A 19,540-nucleotide genomic window follows, 5' to 3' on the forward strand; every position below is an offset into this window, starting at 1 on the left:
GTGAAGAAGGAATGGTGGATGATCAAATGCCAGATGAACACTTATTTGCTATTTCAGTACTCTCTCCATGGTTCACTAATATAGCAAATTACTTGGTTTCAGCACAGTTTCCGCCACACCTATCCTCAAAAGAGAAGAGCAAGATCATGAGGAAAAGCGCCCCATTCACTTGGATTGGGGGCAACCTTTTCAAACTTGGCCCAGATCAGATTTTGAGGCGATGTGTCAGGGAAGAGGAAGTCTTTGACATCCTCTTAACCTGTCATGATGGACCTTGTGGGGGCCACTTTGTAGCAAAGAGGACTGCTTTCAAAATTTTTCGAGCAGGTTATTATTGGCCCACTCTTCATCAAGATGTCAGGAGATACATCAGCCAATGTGACCAATGTCAAAGGATGGGGAAACCGACTCCAAGGGATGAGATGCCCCTGCAACCTCAAGCGATTTTCGAGTCATTTGAGAAGTGGGGCATGGACGTTGTGGGTCCTATCAACCCTCCTTCAAAACAGAAATCTTACATCATTGTGCGTACTAATTATTTGACAAAGTGGGTAGAAACAAAGGCAATCAAAGTAGCAACAGAAGAAAAAGTAGCTGAGTTTTTAAGGGAAAATATCTTCTTAAAGTTTGGCTACCCAAGAGAGTTAGTTACAGATCAAGGGAGTCAGTTTACCTCCAATTTGGTTGAAGACCTACTCACACACCACAAGATTAAGCACAAAACTTCCACCCCTTATTATCAATAAGCAAATGGATAGGTGGAAGTCACTAACAGAGCTTTGGAAGCGATTTTGACTAAGGTAGCGAGCAGCAGTAGAAAAGTTTGGGTAGATTGATTGGTTGAGGCCACCTAGGCCTATAACAGCACCTGGAAAACCAGCACAAGTTTCACACCCTATGAGCTGGTCTATGGGAAGAAGGATTTGCTGTCCATAGAATTTGAATATAACACATTAAGGATCGCAGCTCAGCTGGACCTAGATCTCAGCCATGCACAAAGTGAAATATTTCTTCAGCTAAATAGATTAGATGAATAGAGAATGCAGGTCCTTCTCCACTCAGAGGTAGTCCTGCTTCAAAGAAAAATATGGTATGACCGACACCTCAAAGAGAAACAATTTCAGCCGGGAGATTGGGCGATGCTGTATGATTCGAGATACAAAGATTTCAAGGGCAAGCCGAGGAAAAGATGGTTGGAACCATATACAGTAGAAAAATGTAATGACAATGGTTCAGTCCTTATCTGGACCATTGATGAAGAATCCATCCCCATGCTCGTCAATGGGCATCGATTAAAGATCTACAGGAAGCCCCTTTCCAAGCAGGAGTTCATTGAGTCTCTGGGAAAATCAGTGCTCGTAGTGGAGCAGGTCCATGTCTCCACTCCACCCACACCCTGAGCAAAACCAAAAAAAAAAAAAAAAAGAACTAGAAAAAAGAAAAAAACAGAAAAAATAGAGAAAAAAGAAAATGGAATAAAATATCCCTGGGTGAAAACCTCTTGGAGGCGCCCAGGGCAGGCAGTGAGGGTGAAAACCTCCTGGAGGTGCCCCAGCTGTCTCAAAAAAAAAAAAGAAAAAAAAAAAAGAAAAACCTAACTTCTTTTGAATAAATTGCAGGTTGCAGGAGGGTCGCACCAAAAGAAAAAGACATGGCCAGGCTGCATGCACCCTTCACAATCCATCACCCCATAACCATTATCCTTTCCCAAGTTTTGGTCTCATTTGTTCTGAAATTTCACATCCTACAGGAAACTCTATGTATTCTACAGGAGGATCCTGTAGAAATTACAGAAAGGCCAAAATCCATTTTAGAAAAGAACCCGAGGGTTGGAAATTCGTTTAGCAACCCTGCGAACCTCTCTACCACCATCCATCCGCCTCTTTCGCCATTCCATCCTTTTACACCTGCATTTCCACTCATTTTTTTCTGTGTCCCTACAAAGCCACATACAGAATTCTATTTCTTTCATTCTGCACAAAAAAAAAAATTGATGACAAATAAAGGCAGCAACATTTTTACTCATTCCTACCCGATACCTTCCAGCTATGATTTCTTTTCAGTCAAGACATTCTTCAGCAGTTTTAGCCCTACTCAAATATTAGCTTGGATTTCAAAAGGAGAAGCAGCTACAGAAAATCCTACAGGATTCCTATAGCAGTTGATCCCTTTGAAAAACATACTCCAGAGACAGGGTCAGCGTAGTAGGACGTATGAAACATGCAAGGAGCAATGTTTGAACGGGAGATCATCAACAAAAGCCCAAGGCCAAGCATGCAGAGTGCAAGCAGCGACAACAATGAGGAAATGAAGTGCCCAAGTCCGAAATATGCATAACACAACAGCGACTGAGCAGGTAAGTGCCTAAACCTATTCCTCAATTGCATGAATAATATTTCAAAACTGCATGAACTATGGGAATGGTCGATTGAATGGAATCGGTGGCCAGCTAACTGTCCACCCTCATTCATTTCACACACCTTCGAGGAATTCAGTTGAGCCACGTCCGAATTCAAACTTCCGATCAGATACGCAGTCAGCACGTGTGGCATGTCAATTCAGGAAGAAGACATTCGAAACTGGTAATGGTGGCGGTAGGTAACGGGAGTAAGGGAGGTGATGGTGGTCTAGAGGCATGACGAACCATAATGACACTGGCGTAGGACCAATGGTCCAGATGGGGATAACGTACCTAACCGGCCACCTCATCTCCTCAACACGGATTATGCCACCAATTAAGTACAGTGTGCTCTAAGCCTCCACCACCCTTTTGGTTCATTTGCATGTTATGAAGCTCTCAACTACAATGCTCGTCTACCACCTTCAGAGCTGCGAACCAGTAGTTTCTACTAGTTTTTTTTCCAAAACCCTCCCTGTTATAGACATATTTAAGCACTGCAACCCCAATCACATATGTCCATAAAACAAGGGCTTCTAAGTCCCTAAAAATGTTGTTTCATACCCTAAAGGATAAAGGTCAGCTGATTACATCATCTCCTAGAAGTTCTCCATGAAAAACTACTCAGAACTGGTCAAAGCAAGACCATACAGACTGCCCAGTGCTAAGGGTGCGATGCATCTCACCTGCCACATGCAAAAAGTTTGATGCATACTGGAAAGCCCTTCTGTAGGGTGCGATGAGCGAGAGCAGACAAATGGCACAAGCAGTTTGCTAGGTGGAGACACTGAGAATCTTCTAGAAGCTGCTCATTTGACACTTGCCTCCCTGAATGCGTCCAAGGATGAGTAAGAGATCATGAAATCTCCAAGTGGAACCAAGAACTATCAGAGAGATGACACTAATCAAAATCCCAGAAGTTGACTCACCCCCCTGCAAATATCTATATATGGATCCCTCATCCCAGAGATCCAAAGGTTGGAATTTGGCAATTTGCAAAGAAGTGCTATTGGTTTCTCTTTGAAGACATTTTTGGGTGATCTTGCTTTGTATGAGGTGAAGAGGGCTTTCAAGCTGGGAGGATGGTGCTGGGTCAGACCAAGTGGTTGTTATCCTCTCTTCTACTACTTCTATCACTAAAGCTATTTGAGTTTTCCTCCATATTCTTGTGTATCTGTAAATATTGTGTTGATATATGCATTTGTATGGTCAATATATATATGATCCTATATTGTTTATAGTGATAGATCTCTATGCTTTGATGGTATTATGTTGTTGTGACTCTATAGGTGCTCTTTGAAGCGGGACAAGTAAGGAAGCAATGGTGAGATTCTGTCGAAGGGGAAAGGAAACAAGCAAGGAGCCAAGCGAAAGACTAAGGTTGGTACTCTCTGCTTCTTTCTCATCTATCTCTTGTAAAGGAAAACACAAGTGACTTTAGTTTGTTTGTTTCTAAGATAACTACCCATATTAGTGGGACTAGAAGTTCTGAATAGACACTAGTTTTTCCGGTAACAAAATAGCGACTCCACTTGGGAGAGAATAGTTTGATTGCTTGTCTCTATTTGTTCGATTCATAAACCATAGATGGAGCCTGAAGTTAAGCTAGCTAGCCTTCAAACTGCATTTGCTATGCAAGTGCAAAGTAGATCAATGTTGCTTCAGTCAATCTCCAGGTTTGTTTATGAACAGAACAATTGACTTGCAAACATCCTAAGCGCCCTAGAGGTAGCTCAAGTAACCTCATTAGATCAGCCCCTATACTTTGTAGTTACTGACTATCATTAGCTCAACCTAAATCCATGAACTAAGCTGCAAAATGTGACCAAAAACCAAGTTAAAGTCTCGTCCCTGGACCATCGCACCTTCTCCCCTTGGCAATCTAGATGCATCGCACCTCCCGTGTGCAGTAGGTGAGATGCATCCCTGTTTCCCTGTGTTATAGGTGCGATGATCAGGTAAGACTGTTTCTGCCTCCAGATTTTGGTTTTTCCTTCACTGTCTTCAGCTTTATTCAGGAGTTTTGTTGTCTGTGATCAGTAGACCACTGTTTAAACGCCCTTCCTTTGCATCATCCAGCCTCCATTGTACAAGGAATTGTGAATTTTTTTATGTATTCTTCATCATTTACAGTTCTCCTTTACAAAATGGTAGCTTAATCGAACTGTCGTCTTTTGATTTGAAAGTGTGCAAGTGTCGTTTTCAGTCAAAGAAAAGAATCCTCCTCTTTTTGATAGTTGATTACACTGTTACTCTTGTATTTGATCTGAATTAATAGTATTTCAAGTGTTGAAAGTAGTTTTCAATTCAAAATCGCAAAGTGTCATCTTGTCTCCCTTTCGTTTTTTGAAAAGAAAATCGTTAGTACTGTCGCTTTGAAAGAAGACATAATTCAGATTTGTACTTAGCATTCTTTTTGTCATTCACACATTAAGAAAGCAGAAAACAAATACATGCATGTGCATTTGCATTAATACTGCTTGTTGATTTCTATTTAGGACAGTGCATCTAGTGTGTGCTCTTTGCTCTATGTTGAAAGGATTTCACTTCTCTTTCCTTAGTAGCTAGGATTTTCATTGCAAAAAGAAGAGTAAACAACTGTTTATCATCTTAGGTTTCATATTTAGGAGTAGTATATCTACATTACGCGGTGAACCTTAAAGGAAAACTTCTTAAGAAATATCAACTGTAAAATAAATTCAATGAACATAAAAACACTTTGGAACCTAACGCACAACATCTAGAAGTCTAGGCTAGAGACGTATTCCGACATCGTAAAGCCTGGTAACTGTCGCTTTCATCATAGGTTGGGTGATTCCTCCTCTTTGAGACGACAAGTGCCAGTATGGACTTGTGCTCCCACGTACCATCGAGTATATATTGGTAGACCACAGTACGCTATATCATTTATCCTTAGGAAGCCGTGTCTGCCGCCCTATCGATCGCAATGCATTGAACACAGCATTCGAGAAGATTGACTGCCATACCGTAAAAAGTATTTTGTAGTTTTGTGATTGGTTTGGTAATCCCTCTATCTAGATTTCCAGAGTAGTCTCTTTCATTCCTTTTCATACTCCTTAAAGGAAAAGGTCCATCTGAGCACTTGTCACTTCAGGCTCATTTAAAATTGAAGGTGACTAGAGTCATCTTTAGCTTTTTCTCGACTCTTAAAAATTGAAAAAGCAAGTTGTGTCAAAGCGTCTAAAATTTATTTTAATTGGAATAATGTCAATGTTCCCTCGTTGATCTTAGGTTGAGAAAATGGAGTCCACCAACCAAGGATTTTCCCTTGGGGGAAATCCTAGTCTTTTCTCCTCTTGGGGAAATGTTGGTGCACCTCATATGGCCACATTGTCCCTTCCAGGACTGACAATTGGCCTGCCGGTATGGCTTTTCTCGACTTCTGTCATTCAAAGCACCATGATTCTTGAGCAATCAAATCAGAAACTAGACGATACTAGAATTAGCCCCGAACCTTCTACTTCGTTTGTTTCTCCCTCTCCTTATTCCTCTTCGCTTGGTGAAGATAGTAAAACTAAAAACCAAGTAACTGAGAAGAAGAAGAAGGAGCCAATGGAAAAAAGGGGCAACTGTACATCGTCTAGAAAAAATCCACACACTGCACCATCCAAACCTAAATCTCCATGTGTCATCTGCAAAGGGGACCACTATCATCGAGATTGTCCTTGCATCTCGTGGATCTTAAGGGACTGGTCTCCCCACTTGCACAATCCGGTGTCGTCAACCTCTTACGATCATGTTGAGAGTACACCGTCAACTAGTGAAAACGAAGTCATCGAACAGAAATGAAAATCTAAATTTCCTTCAGACTGTGTGAAGGCGATCATGCCCTCCACCATTTTCCCTTCCTAGACAAAGCTAAAAGAGTCTTGGATAACCGTCCTGCATCACCACAGCGACTCCCTCCTGGATACAAGAAACTCTTGTTGAGTCCATTGCTAGTTGAAAATCCGACTGATTCACCTTTGTTGTTGGTCGAAGCACCTATCATTGAAGATAAACCCTCTGAGTCCACATCGGACCAAAGTCAACAGGTCAAGATGGTAGTCGACCCCATCTTGTCTTCAGAGGATTTACCTTCAGATGATACAGTCACCAAAGAGAATGAGAACGACACCATTCAAATTCTTTTCGTAAACACAGACTCTGATGAACATGGGGGCAATCTACCCATTCCTTTACCGCAGGAAGGAAGTTCGTCAGAGATGTATCCGGCCGTTTATTCGGTCCCACCTCCAAGCAACCTAGTTGTCTCCTTCGATTGGAATCTACTAGGCAGACCCCATTTACCATCTAATGTACCATTCTGAATCATAGTGAAAACTTACAGAATGGTCATGGTTGGTACCATCATAGATGAAGGGGCTTCTGTGAGTATCCTTTCCTCAACTGCTTGGAAAGCGCTTGGTTCACCATCGCTTTTGCCTGAGATGCGAAATCTGACAGGCTTCGACAAAGGAACCAGTCGACCGTTAGGGATCCTTCCAAATTTTCCTATAACTTTGAGAAGGAAAACCGTTTATCTAAATGTAATGGTAGTCCAAGGACCTTTAGATTACAATCTTCTCCTTGGGCATGACTACATTTATAGCATGGGAGATATTGTTTCCTCACACTTCTGAGTGATGTGTTTTCTGCATGAAGGCAAAGTGGTCCAGCTCGTAGACCAGCTTTCATTCCCCGGTTCACACATAGCTAATAGTCAAATTCCATCCCTAACAGGTCTTTTTGCACAAGGAATGTCTCATCAATCTCCAGTTCGTCCACTTGATGAGCGCGAGTGATCCGATGGTTGTGACTGAAACCCAGGGGGCATGCACCCTGGTCTGCTTCGGCAGGAAAACTTTAGATATAGGGTAGGTTTCTATGGAGGATATATGACTAGTTTGACACACCCGTCCATTTAGGAAAATGGGATTAGACCGGAATAAGATACCTTTGTCAGAAGGTATGCCTTTCTCGACAGAACAAATTTTTTTTCTGCAAATTGAAAGGTAACCTGGGAAACTCTACTTTGCTATACCTGGGGGCATGCAAACCTTTTTGCGTGAAAGTGAAAAGCAACCATTTGTTTTCTTAGTTTGTAGGTTCTTAACCCTTTAAACTCGTAGGATTGGTCATTCCTAGCTAACATAATAAAAGGAGTCGGAGCAAAATCTCTAATGGTGCAAGCTCCCTAAAAATGAACCTATCAATGAGACATCCTTATTATACGACTGGCACGAGCAGTTTTACACAAAGTTCAAGCTCGTTAAAAATTAAACCTAGCAATGAGCATATGTTCCACTAGAGTTTAAGCTCATTAAAGAATGAACCCACCTACGGTAAATAACCATTACGAACGCATTATCATCAGCTTTTGAGCCTTGGTCGTGTTCTTACTATCACCTCCACTCTGTTTTAGCCGATCATACACCTCCATTTGATTGTTTACCCCTTTTGAGGAATAGCCATGATGAGTGATTATGTTAGCTATATTCTTAACACTGCCATGATTGGAAAGTTCCAACCCTTACCTAGAACCAGTTGCTACCCGAAAATATCACTCATTCCTCAAAAACGAGTCTCCTTTAAGTCTTTTCATCTAACTCGTAAAATATGAAAAGATTTCCGAGAAATTGGTCTCTCCAGCTTGTTAAAGTGATTGGAAGTGCCATCCCTCCTCTAGATTTTAATATTTTTGGACCTAAAGGATGATTACACAAAAAGATCGAGCGTTTGTCTTGTTCGGCTTGTTAAAACTATCGAAAATTCATCCCTTTCATATTGTTTTATACTTTTTCGGACTTAAGGGATTATACTACAAAAAAGGAATATTGGAGTTTCCTTTCCGTCTCTTTTTAGACTCTCTAAAATTGAAAAGGACCATGTTATCCTTGTAGTTAAACTCATTAAAACAATAGCAACAAACTTGTCCATTCAAACAAGAGCGACTTTCACTATCGCTAGGCTCGTTAAAACATAGCGATGGGTTTTCCTGAAGGGAAAATTATAGAACAAACATATATTATCCTCCTCAAGCTTGAAAAAAATAAAAAGGTACCGGTTAGAAATGACTGGGTAAAATTGGGTAGAAAACTTGAAGAAACTTTATTGGTAGCAGGTCACTCTTGAACATAACACTTTCACTCCATCACCATGATTGAGTCGGGTTGGGTTATTCCGTTCACCGTTCATATCACCATTGGTCCACCGCACCATCCACTTTTGGGGTTAATGCTACCAATCCATTTTGGTGTCACCGATATGTTCAAGAGAAATCACTCAAAGAATTCACCCACCCAGCTTGTGTCTCATCCGCTGCAATACCTTGATGCTTCATTCTTTCATGACCGCCACCCTGAACCTTGTATCATCAGATCATTTTCACCTCTACAAAATAATTTGCTCCATTCCATGTCGTAGATGTGGGATCCATTAATGCCCTCCTATGATGGGTCACTTCTTGTCGACATCAACTCATTATCCAAGAAGTCGACCTAGGAACAACCCTTTCAATACTTTGAAGCTTGCATGCCTCAATGGCAAGTTTCTCACTTCCGACGACAGGTTTACATTAATGGCCTTCGACTGAAAGATTTTGTGTGGTGTTTGACATCGACTCATGTATTCACACCACATGAATTGTACTGCAGTACCTTGAGGGTCATCATCATCATCGGTGATTCCTCTCGTGCCTGTTAACAGCTTACATCATTGGCTAGTAATCTGGCAATGTCCTTCCATGTTCGACATCAGAACATCTTTTCACATGGATTGACTTGTACTTTCAGGCGAAGATTGAACGAGTTTTGAAGACCCCGGATCTAGTTTCATCCATCTGAGCTGTGATATATTCATGAAAATAAAGACATCAAATGTACATCATTGCTGCACAGATAATCATCCAAACTAAGGGATGATGGCTCTACCAGAATCATCAATCTGCACACAGACGATTGTCTGTCCTATGTACATGAAAATGAATTTATCAAGCTGAGCATGGGAATGCCTGCCTCAGGTAGATCATGAAAATATTATGAAGATAATGTATTGTATTGTATCTTATTACAAGTCAACTTCCAGTTCGAAAAACCTTGGATCCTCATTATAAAGCATTTCACCCGACATCAAAAGATTTACGACCTCATGCTTTGGGCACTGCAACCCCAATCACATATGTCCATAAACCAAGGGATCTAAGTCCCTAAAAGTGTTGTTTCATACCCTAAAGGAGCAAGGTCAGCTGATTACATCATCTTCCAGAAGTTCTCCATGAAAAAATACTCAGAACTAGTCAAAGAAGGACCATACAGACTGCCCAGTGCTAAGGGTGCAATGCATCTCACCTGCCACATGCAAAAAGTGTGATGTGTTAGAGTCGGTCTTGTCAGCCCTCCGTCAGAGATCAAAGCTCTTTATGCATTTCATTTTTAAGTGTCTCTCTTCATCCGCTCAGCTGCATTTTTCTAGGGACATGTCATGATATGACGGAGAAAGTCATGCTACTCATTTCCCCTCATGTTGGGCCTCTGCTGGTTCAGGTCTTGGTCCAAAATCAATCAAATTCATGATAGTTAAGGTCTGGTCCTGTTATAGGACAGAGTCATTTTTATGGTTTGGATCTAGAAATTCATCAGTTTGGTCTTTGAAAAACATCTCCAGAAACAAGCCATGCAGGCTAGAGGGAGATCTTATACACCTACAATGCAGAAAGCTTCATCATCACCGCAAGAGACATCGACTTTTCTTCAAAACTCTGTTTTGAAGAAAAGTCAAACAAGGTCAACTATGAAATATTTTTCCAAAAAAATCGACAATTGACATTTTCAAATGCAGTCAAGGATTTCAAAGCCAGATGCTCCATCATACAGTCCCTACAAAGTTGTGCCAAAGATTTTGTCATTTGAGCCAAGATTTCAAGGAAAAAGTGAAAATCAGTGTGTTTAAAGGTCAATAAAAAAGTGCAAAACAAAAAAATTATAAAGTGGGTTTCATAGAAGAAAAAAATCAATCCAGTTTCTCTCAAGCCTATAAATACATATTGTGGCCCAAAGCAAAGCCATTGTGCCATTGAAGACTTGGAAAGACAGTGTAAAAGGTGGGAGAGTGAGATTGGTGAGCGTTTGAGTGAGTTGGGAGGCGATTTGGTAAGCGCGGTGCATACACCAGGTCACACGGCGCACACACAGCGCGCGGCGCACTGGCAGCCAACCCATAGTGTAAAATCACCACAGGCGTGGCGCATACAAGGCGCGCGGTGCACTGGGAAGAGCGCGCGGTGCACACAGTCCAGAAGCATATAAAACATTGCAAGCCGCTTCAAATCTTGGGGAAGGCTAGCAGAACAAGAGGTAGGCTTTATGACTCCTCTTCTCCATCAATTTGGTCTATGTTTAGCTACTTGTGAAGAGGTTGAATAATATCCAAGGCGCATTGGCCATCCATGAAAACAATCACCAAGAAAAACAATGAATGGGGTTGCAACTTTGCAATGATGCCACCAAGGTTTTGTTTCCACTTCCCCCTTGTCCCCTCACTCCTCATCATAGTCACCTCTATTCCACCTTGCCTCCCAAAGAGAACCACCCTAAAACCACCCTAAACCCTATTTCCTGTTTCTCAAGCAAACTTGGGTGACTTTGACAGTGCGCGGCGCACACACATAGTGGCGTGGAGCACTCATTGTGCGTGACACACTAGAAGTCGTTTCCCAGTCTAAATTTGCCACTGGCGCGACGCACTCAGAGCACGCGGCGCACTGGGCAGTGCGCGCGACGCACAGACTTACAAGACCGAAAATGTACCAATTTGCCTAAAATTGTATGAATGCCTATCAAACATAAGAGGTAGACCAAACTACCTTCACTCTTGGCATAAATCTTGAGAAGAATACCATGATTTGGAGGCTGTGAACCGAATGCAATTTTTTTTGAAAATAAACAAAGGGAGACACAAAAAAAATCGAGAAAATAGGGTTTTTCTACAGTAACCAGTGTTGCCAAAGTATCTTTCTACCACACCCCTATCATCTAATTCCCCTGTAGCATTTTCCCCTAATCATCACCCTAACATCACTATAATCATATTCCTTTTTTCCCCTTGCATTCCTATGGCTCAGAATTCAAACCCTACCCCATCAACCCTATACCCAAAATATTCCTAAATCCCTGATAACTTTCTCCTCTTAATCCCTATCCCTATTTCATCATTCCCCTCCTGATACTCCCTATTTTATTGTCCCCTTGGTGACAGATTTGCAGGGCATCTATCAGTTCAATGGGTTCAGAGGGCAACGAAGAAATTCAAGGTGCAAATAGCAGTAATGGCATTGGAAATTTCATCAGATTATGAGGGGGAAACTTACAGTGATACAAATTCATGAGAACAGGCTCCCCAGAGACCTAGGAGTGGCAGACATGTCAGGGATGAACCAAACACCCTCACTGAGTTGCAGGCATGCCCTCTCGCTATGTCTTGTTTCCAGTACTTGGCATGTTTCGGATTTTGTCAGAGGGTGGCAAATGTCAGAATTCATCATGAGTTGGCCGTCTTTTGCACTTCACCTACATGGAGGACAGTCTATCTTTGTCGGGGTCACTTTCACATTGACACCCGAAACCATATCAGTGGCAACAGGCATACCGAATGTTGGAGAAAAGTGGCACAAGAAGATGAAGGTGGAGAGGGAACTTTATGAGCCTTACATAAAGGCCAGTTGTTTGAGTCAACTCATGAGAGTTTTCCCATTCAGATTTCTGAGAGATGATTATTCTCCACTCATGAGATTGATCATGAAATACTTCAGTTGTGAGGGGAGGTTTTCTCGCCTTTATGCATATCACATTAGGTTGCTCATGCACTTTACCAGGGTGCATATGATGAACCTCCCATTTTTCATTTGTGGGAAAATGGAGAGGATGAGGAAGTTCATGCAACACAAGACCCCTTGGCAGCAGCTCAACAACGTATATCACTTTGCCCTTATCCAGATTTTTGTGGACCATTAGTTGGGATTGCAGGGCATTGCTTGGGAGGACTTCATCTCCCGTGACTTCTTCAGTGCTCCACAGGTAGTATCAGAGGTCAAGCATGAGGTAGGTGGTCCGTATCATCAGCATGAGCTCCATGAGACCATTTTGGTTCCATTTTCCATTACATATCAGAGAGGCTATCCGAAAGGCACCAGGCCTTTGTTTGCAGCAACAAAGCAAGTGTTATCTCTACCCGAGGTGGAAGGGGCCTCGCTTCCTACATCAGCAATACAGGTATAGGTACGGGACAAGGGCAAGAAGCCCAAGCATGAGGAGGGGCCTTCAGGTGTGCCACCAGGTAAACAGGAGACCGGATTCGTTCTCATTCATGATGAGGATGATGCAAATACACATCCACAAAATGCACAGCTGAAAGAGATCTTCCAGGAGCAAGAGACAGAGATTCAATCCTTGACACTCAAGTTGGAGATGGCCAAATGGAACATCAGGTATTTAGAGTAGAGGAACAAACAGCTGGAAGACTAGCATGTGATCATGGAGTTGCAGAACATCCGTGAGGATCGCCTAACTGCCCAGCAAAGGAGGAGTTGAATTCACTTCATTGGAGCAACAGGTTATGGAGAATCGTGAGTCTGTTCTTGAGAGAGTTAACATGCACCTGGAAAACATGTTGAACAAGGCCGATGATGACAACACACTACTGAGACACATGGCTCGTCATTACAGGGCACGGAACTTGAGTTTGAGAGCCCGAATAAGGAGTTTGAAAGGAAAACTGAGGAAAGCCACAAAAAGGGAAAAAAGGGCAAAAGAGAAAGATAGGCTTAGACTCCTGGATGAGGCTTCCTTGGCTTAGCATGGCACTCCATAAAGAGCCCCCAGCCCAAATTTCAAAAAATTTGGGGCAATTTTGTCTTTTTGGGAATTTTTTGGTCAAAAAACAGGGTTTTTCTCCCTATGCGTCGCACACCCTACGCGGCGCTAAAATTCTAGAGCTCTAAATAAGGAATGGCTTACATATTTGGATTTAGAATCGAAAAATACATCTACTGGTGTCCGGGCAAGAAATTTTGATAAGTTTTGGGTCTCCTAAAGGTCAAAAAACACCCAAAAATGGCCTCTCTGCCACTTTTTGGACACACAGAAAGCAGTCTTGGGAGAATGAAGTTTTGGAGGGGAAAATGAGCTTCAAATTCACAAATTCCAATGGGGTTGGAAAGTATACAAGCCAATATTTCCAGCAAGCACACTTGGGCACATTTTGAACACCTGAAAGTGCCCCAAAATAGGCCCTACAGTAGCGTGATGCACAGAGAAAAGTGCGCGGCGCACAGAGGAAATTTTGCCCAGTCTGCTCCCGTTTCGCGAAATTTCGGGTCGCGACTTCTCCAAGTGGGCCCGGTCATACACTCTTTGGTTTTCTGGCACCAAAGGTGGCTTTTGAAGAATTTCCTCCCCAGGTGGGAATCTATCCAAGTGGCAAAGAATGCAAAGGGTCACCACACGCCAAATGTCATGCTCGAGAGCGCTGCACCTGTAGCTGATGGTTGACTCTCCATTTCCATTTTGAAATGATTTGAGTAACTTCCCAACCCCTGGGCATTCCACCTCTTCTCCACACATTCTATATATTGTATACATTTTATTTGCAAAGGGTTGGCTGGCTTGTAACTTCTGGGAGACTGTGGGAAAGAAACTTTGTTTCTGCATTGTATACTTTTACAGAGAATTAATGAAAGGCAGCGACTCTGTTTCATGAGATTCCTGTGGTTGTGAGTGTAGCAAGTGTGTCTCTTATGTTTCATATGTATCTTGTTATGTTCCATATTTCATTTCATATTCATTTCCGGTGAAATTTTTCGAATCAGATTAGGTAGAATTCAATTTTATTTGCTCTACCTGTGGGAAAATTTCATGTACAATGTTCATTCTTCTGTTGAAAAGGATTCATGTTTTCCATTCCCTTTTCACCTTCTTAATCAATCTCTCCATTCCGCCATATCTTAAAACTAAAATTTCTATTCTTTCCACCTACCTTTCCTCACGAAATAATTTGTGCCTTTGCATTAAGTTCTTTGTTCATTGAGGTCTAGTGGTCCCATAACATCCCAGAAACACAGTCATTCATAAAAATCCCTCCTTATGTTCATTTTCACTTACTAGCCTAAGATAAAAATCGTATTGTAAGTCATCTCAGACTATTTTGCTTATCCATTCGCTGAGTGTGACTCGGAGATAGCCCTCTCCTGCTCTCGTAGTGCTAGCTACGAGACTGAGCGTGGTTTTTGGTTACCCTAATTTTTGCCTTCTTCAGCCTAAGGCAGATTTAGGTGCTAACATAGTGGCGACCATACTGGGGACATCAAGTTGAAAATCAAATCCCCTTGTTTCATAAGAATTCTAGGCTCCCGGATGATGGGCTTAGGATTGGAAAGGCTGAGTAAGTTGGTTGTGTCCCGTAATTCTTCTCAATAGCACGCTGGCTTCAAGACGATATACCAGAGAGAATCCAGATCCGGATCCTCCTCACATTTATGAAAAATCCCAATTTGATCCCAAAATTCCTTCGTCAAGAAAGCACCTTCACTCCCGTATTCGAATCCCCTTCATGTCCTGACATTTTTGAATACCTTGAAGAGTTTGAGTTTGACGAACGATTTGAGATACCTTTGTTTGAATCTAAATCCAAAAGGGTTGTTGATTACACTGTCCTCGATCCTAAATTTCTTGTAGACCTAGAGATAGAAAGAGCTAATAGATTAATTGATAGTTATATTGCCACACAGTCACAAACTCCAAGTGCAATACCCTTGCAGACTGTGCACACTCCTCCAACACCTCCAAGGCCAAATCCACCTGTTAGTGTCAGTCTTTCCAGCCTTCCTCCAGTGATCAAACGTGCTCTTACAAAGTGATTTTGAAGTGTCAAGGTCAAATTTTGTCATTTCAGTGAGTCGTCAAGCAAAATTTGGTCACTAGGCATTAGGTCTAGGGTTTGCTTTCACTCCTTTCAAAATTGCCCAAATGTCAATCTATTTCACTATTAAGCTGAGTCTATCATCATTCATAGGGTTTTCCTCATCATGTCAAGTTCCATTGGGTCATTTTACACCTTGTTCATGCTTCAGTTGCGCCTAGGCAAGGTTCATTTCCCTCTCCTAGGGTTTTGAAGGAAATTTCCCTTGGATGGTCAAATCATTAGAAAAACTTGTATCCAGATGTTCATACACCTTCCCCTATCCTTCATGTACCTTATCAAACACTTCCCATCTCTGAGATCCCCCAAATTCCTCATTTTTCCACAAACCCTAGTTTCTTGCTACAACCTGGCAATTTTCTAGGTTGGGCCTGTGTTTTGCCCTTTTGGACACCTTAACCTCACTCGATCTCTGAGATTCCACTTTCCCCTACTTCCTAACATCCCTCCCTACTTCCAAAAATTTCCGCAAGAATTTAGAAGCCCCTTATCCCCTTCATTTCGCTTCATTTCCACAAAATTCCTTGTTTCACACATCGGGATAAGTTTCACTCAAAAGATGTTTCAGAGCAATCAAAGATGAATTTTAGAAAATTGAGAGATGTTTTTGTCCACAACATGCCAAAGAAGAAAAACCGCCCTCACATTTTACACAGGTGTCATGGTTTTAGAGAAATGTCAAAAATATCGTTGCCTCAGGAGAATCGAATGCACCTCTGAAGTGACCATGGGAAAATCAAGTTTTCTCCTAGCTTGGTTGGCCAAATGACTTTCTTGATGAGTCAAATGATAACTAGACACAAATATATTTCCAATTCACTATCATGAGCTCAATTTGGAGTTGAGGAAGGCATTCAAAAGTTGACTGCAACAGCACTCTGCCTTGAGGCAGCCTCATTTGGCACATTTTGACCAGTCTTGGGAGATTTGATTTTTGATAGGGAAAATGAACTCCAAATTGAAAAATTCCTACCTCTTTGGCTCAATTGCAAGCTTGTCCACTTGCAATGGACTGTTTTCAATATCAATCTTGTTTTGAATACTGTGAGCGGATCTCACAAATCCAGCATCATCGGGAACTAGTTCGTTTATTTGTTCTACATTTGCAGGATGGTCTTGTAAACCTTGCCGGAGTGAATTTCACCTTGTCACCCGAGACTATTGCTCAGGCCACTGGGATACCAAATGTGGGGGAGGAATGGAGTAAACGCCAGCAGTTAGACAGATATTACTATGAGCCATATATTAAGCCCGGATGTGTAAGACACTTGACTGCAGTTTTTCCTTTCAGATTCCTAAGGGATGAGTATGTGCCATTGATGAAACTCATCATTCGATATTTCAGTTGCGAGGGAAGATTCTCACGTCTCTACGCGTACCATGTCCGTTTGCTAATGCATTTCACAAGGGTACGTATGATGAATATTCCATTTTTCATGTGTCGCAACATAGAGAGAATGGTGCCTTTAGTACAAAGGAAGAGCCCAGCACATCAGCATAAAAGCATCTATCATTATGCATTGATCAAAATCATAGTGATGCATCAGTTGGCACAGCAGGGCATTACTTGGGAGGATTTTATTTCTCGTGACCTTTTCACGGTGCCACAACCACCTCCCGAGATTGTCCATGATGAGGGAGGGCCTTCACATCAGTTTGACATTCCTGAGCCCGAGCATGTTAGCGCTCCTTCATATGTTACATATCAGAGAGGCCACAGGGCCTTATTTGCATCTACACGACGAGTATTATCTCCACATCAGGTGGAAAGGGTCTCGCCTTCTACAGCACAGGTACAGGCACAGGTACAGGACAGAGGCAAGAAACCCATGTTTGATGAGGGACCTTCAAGAGATCCGGACACGGATATTATTGACCTTGATATTAGCTCTCCTAGCTCAGAGCTAAAGGAGGTCATTCAACAACAAAAGGCTGAGAATCACTTGTTGCAACAGAAATTGGAAATGGCCAATTGGACAATCAACTACTTGGAGTAGCGCAACAAACAGCGAGAAGATGAACACACTCTTTATGAGTTGCGGCGAATCCGAGAAGACCGAAACTTGGCCCGAAAGAGACTCAGTGATTTGACACCTATTGAGCGAGAGTCTATGCTCATCCGGGTGAACACTCATTTAGAGAAATTGTTAGCCAAGGCAAACAGAGACAAAGATATGCTCCACCATATGACGAATCATTATTGGGCCCGCATGCATGTTTGCAAAGCGAAACTGAAGATCCTTAAAGGGCGATTGAGCAAGGCATTAAAATGGAGAAAAAGGCCTGATCCACTCCAAATTTTGGCTGAAGCCTCTTTGAAGGAGCATGGTACTTGATGAGACACCCCCAGCTCAAATTTCAAAAAAATTGGAGAATTTTTTGTCAATTTTGAAATTTTTGTATTAAAAACAGGTCTTTTCCCTCAACGCGTAGCGCGCCGCGCGCCACCCTGAAGATGGGGAGGTCCAATTCAAGAAAGGTTTGCATTTTTGAATTTTTCATGATGAAAAACATCTGCTCAGCCACTGCCAAGGCATTTCATCAAGGTTTGGGTCCCCAAAAGGTCAAAAAACATGCAAAAAATGACCTCACTGCCCCTTTTTGGACACACAGGAAGCAGTCTTGGGAGAATGAACTTTTGGAGGGGAAAATTGACACCAAATTGGAAAATTCCACTTGGGTTGGAAAGTAGACATCCAGATATTTCCAACGATCTATCGTGAGCTCAATTTTGATGCCGGGAAGTGCCACAAAAGTAGGTGGAAAGGCGCGCTATGCGTAGGGCTTAGGCGCGCTACGCATCAGGATTTTTTGCACATTTTGCACCTTCCAGCTCAGGAATTCGCTCAGCTTTGACCAGTTTTGACTTGTGATGGGATTTTTCACCCTCCTTGATGTAATTGATGTAATTTTATGTTGACTTGACACTTATTTACCTATTCTAGATGATTCATTCATAAAATAGCAAACATTTAATGAATGAATTGGTTTCCTAACTTATAGAGGCAAGTTGCTTTGACTGCCTAGATTGTAGTGCTTTGTTTAGAATTGGTTGAAACAGCTCCTAGGATGATGAGCTCGACCCTTAGAGGCAAGGGAATGTGTTAGCTTGCCTATATTATGTATTTTCTTAGTCATTTTCATGGTTGGACTCTTGGGAATAGCTTGATACACTATTGTACATATTTTATCTGCAATTTTGGCAAAGGATAGACCAAGGTTTTGCAGCACTATTTGGGATTCATGTGGCCTTATGTGTTGATGGTGTGTTTCTCTCAGTACTTGTAAGTTTTGTATGTGTACCACTTTCCTTATTTAATTTCTGCAATTAAACAACTGAAGTGTTAAGGTAGAATCCATAAATTTGCTATGCTCTGCCTTTAAGTTTGTTTAATTTTCCATGTTTTCTTCAGTTTAAGGAGAATCCTTGAGACTTCCTTGATCTCCTTAGCTCCTCACTTGTCAGGACTATTCATTCACTCACTTTAAAGGCATCAAAAAAATCGCCTATCTTGCCCCAAGTAGACCTCTGTAAAAGCTGTGCCTCATCCCCGCACCCAAAATTGCCTTTCCCTTGAATTCAACAAAACTTCAAAAAATAAATTCCATAATCCTTGTACTTCATACCTAGCCTAAAATTAGTCATCAATACAGTCATCTCGAGCCTCTTTGATTACCTTTTGCCGAGATTGACCGGAGAGAGCCCTCTCCTGTCCTCGTATGGCTAGCTACGAGGCTGAGCGTGGTTTGATGTGGCCTCGAGTTTTGCCTTCCTCAGCCTGAGGCAAATTCGAGAGCTAACATATTAGTGACTCCGCTGGGGAAGAATAAATGGTTTACTTGTTGATGTCATTTGTTTTATAAGCTACAGACGGAGCCTGAAGTTATGCCAAGTAGCCTTCGAAACACTTTTGCTTTGCATTAGCGGAAGTAGATAAACGCTGCTTCAGTCAATCTCCGGTCTAGCTTGTAAACGTGACATATAACTTGTTAATTACCCCAATACATGTATCAAGTTCAGATATGATTGTTGATGGTGGACAACGATCAGGCACCGCAAGGCTGAAATCATTCACCTGGCGACTCCTTTCACTGAAGAATCCAGCGATCAGTGCTTCATGGTGACTTCACTGCAGAGAGATCAGTAGCTGTGAGATTTTAAAGATGGAC

Source organism: Pinus tabuliformis, chromosome 2_1, assembly GCF_031772625.1.
Source record: "Pinus tabuliformis cultivar Carrire ecotype Pingquan chromosome 2_1, CPIR1, whole genome shotgun sequence".
In the NCBI taxonomy this organism is placed as follows: Eukaryota; Viridiplantae; Streptophyta; class Pinopsida; order Pinales; family Pinaceae; genus Pinus; species Pinus tabuliformis.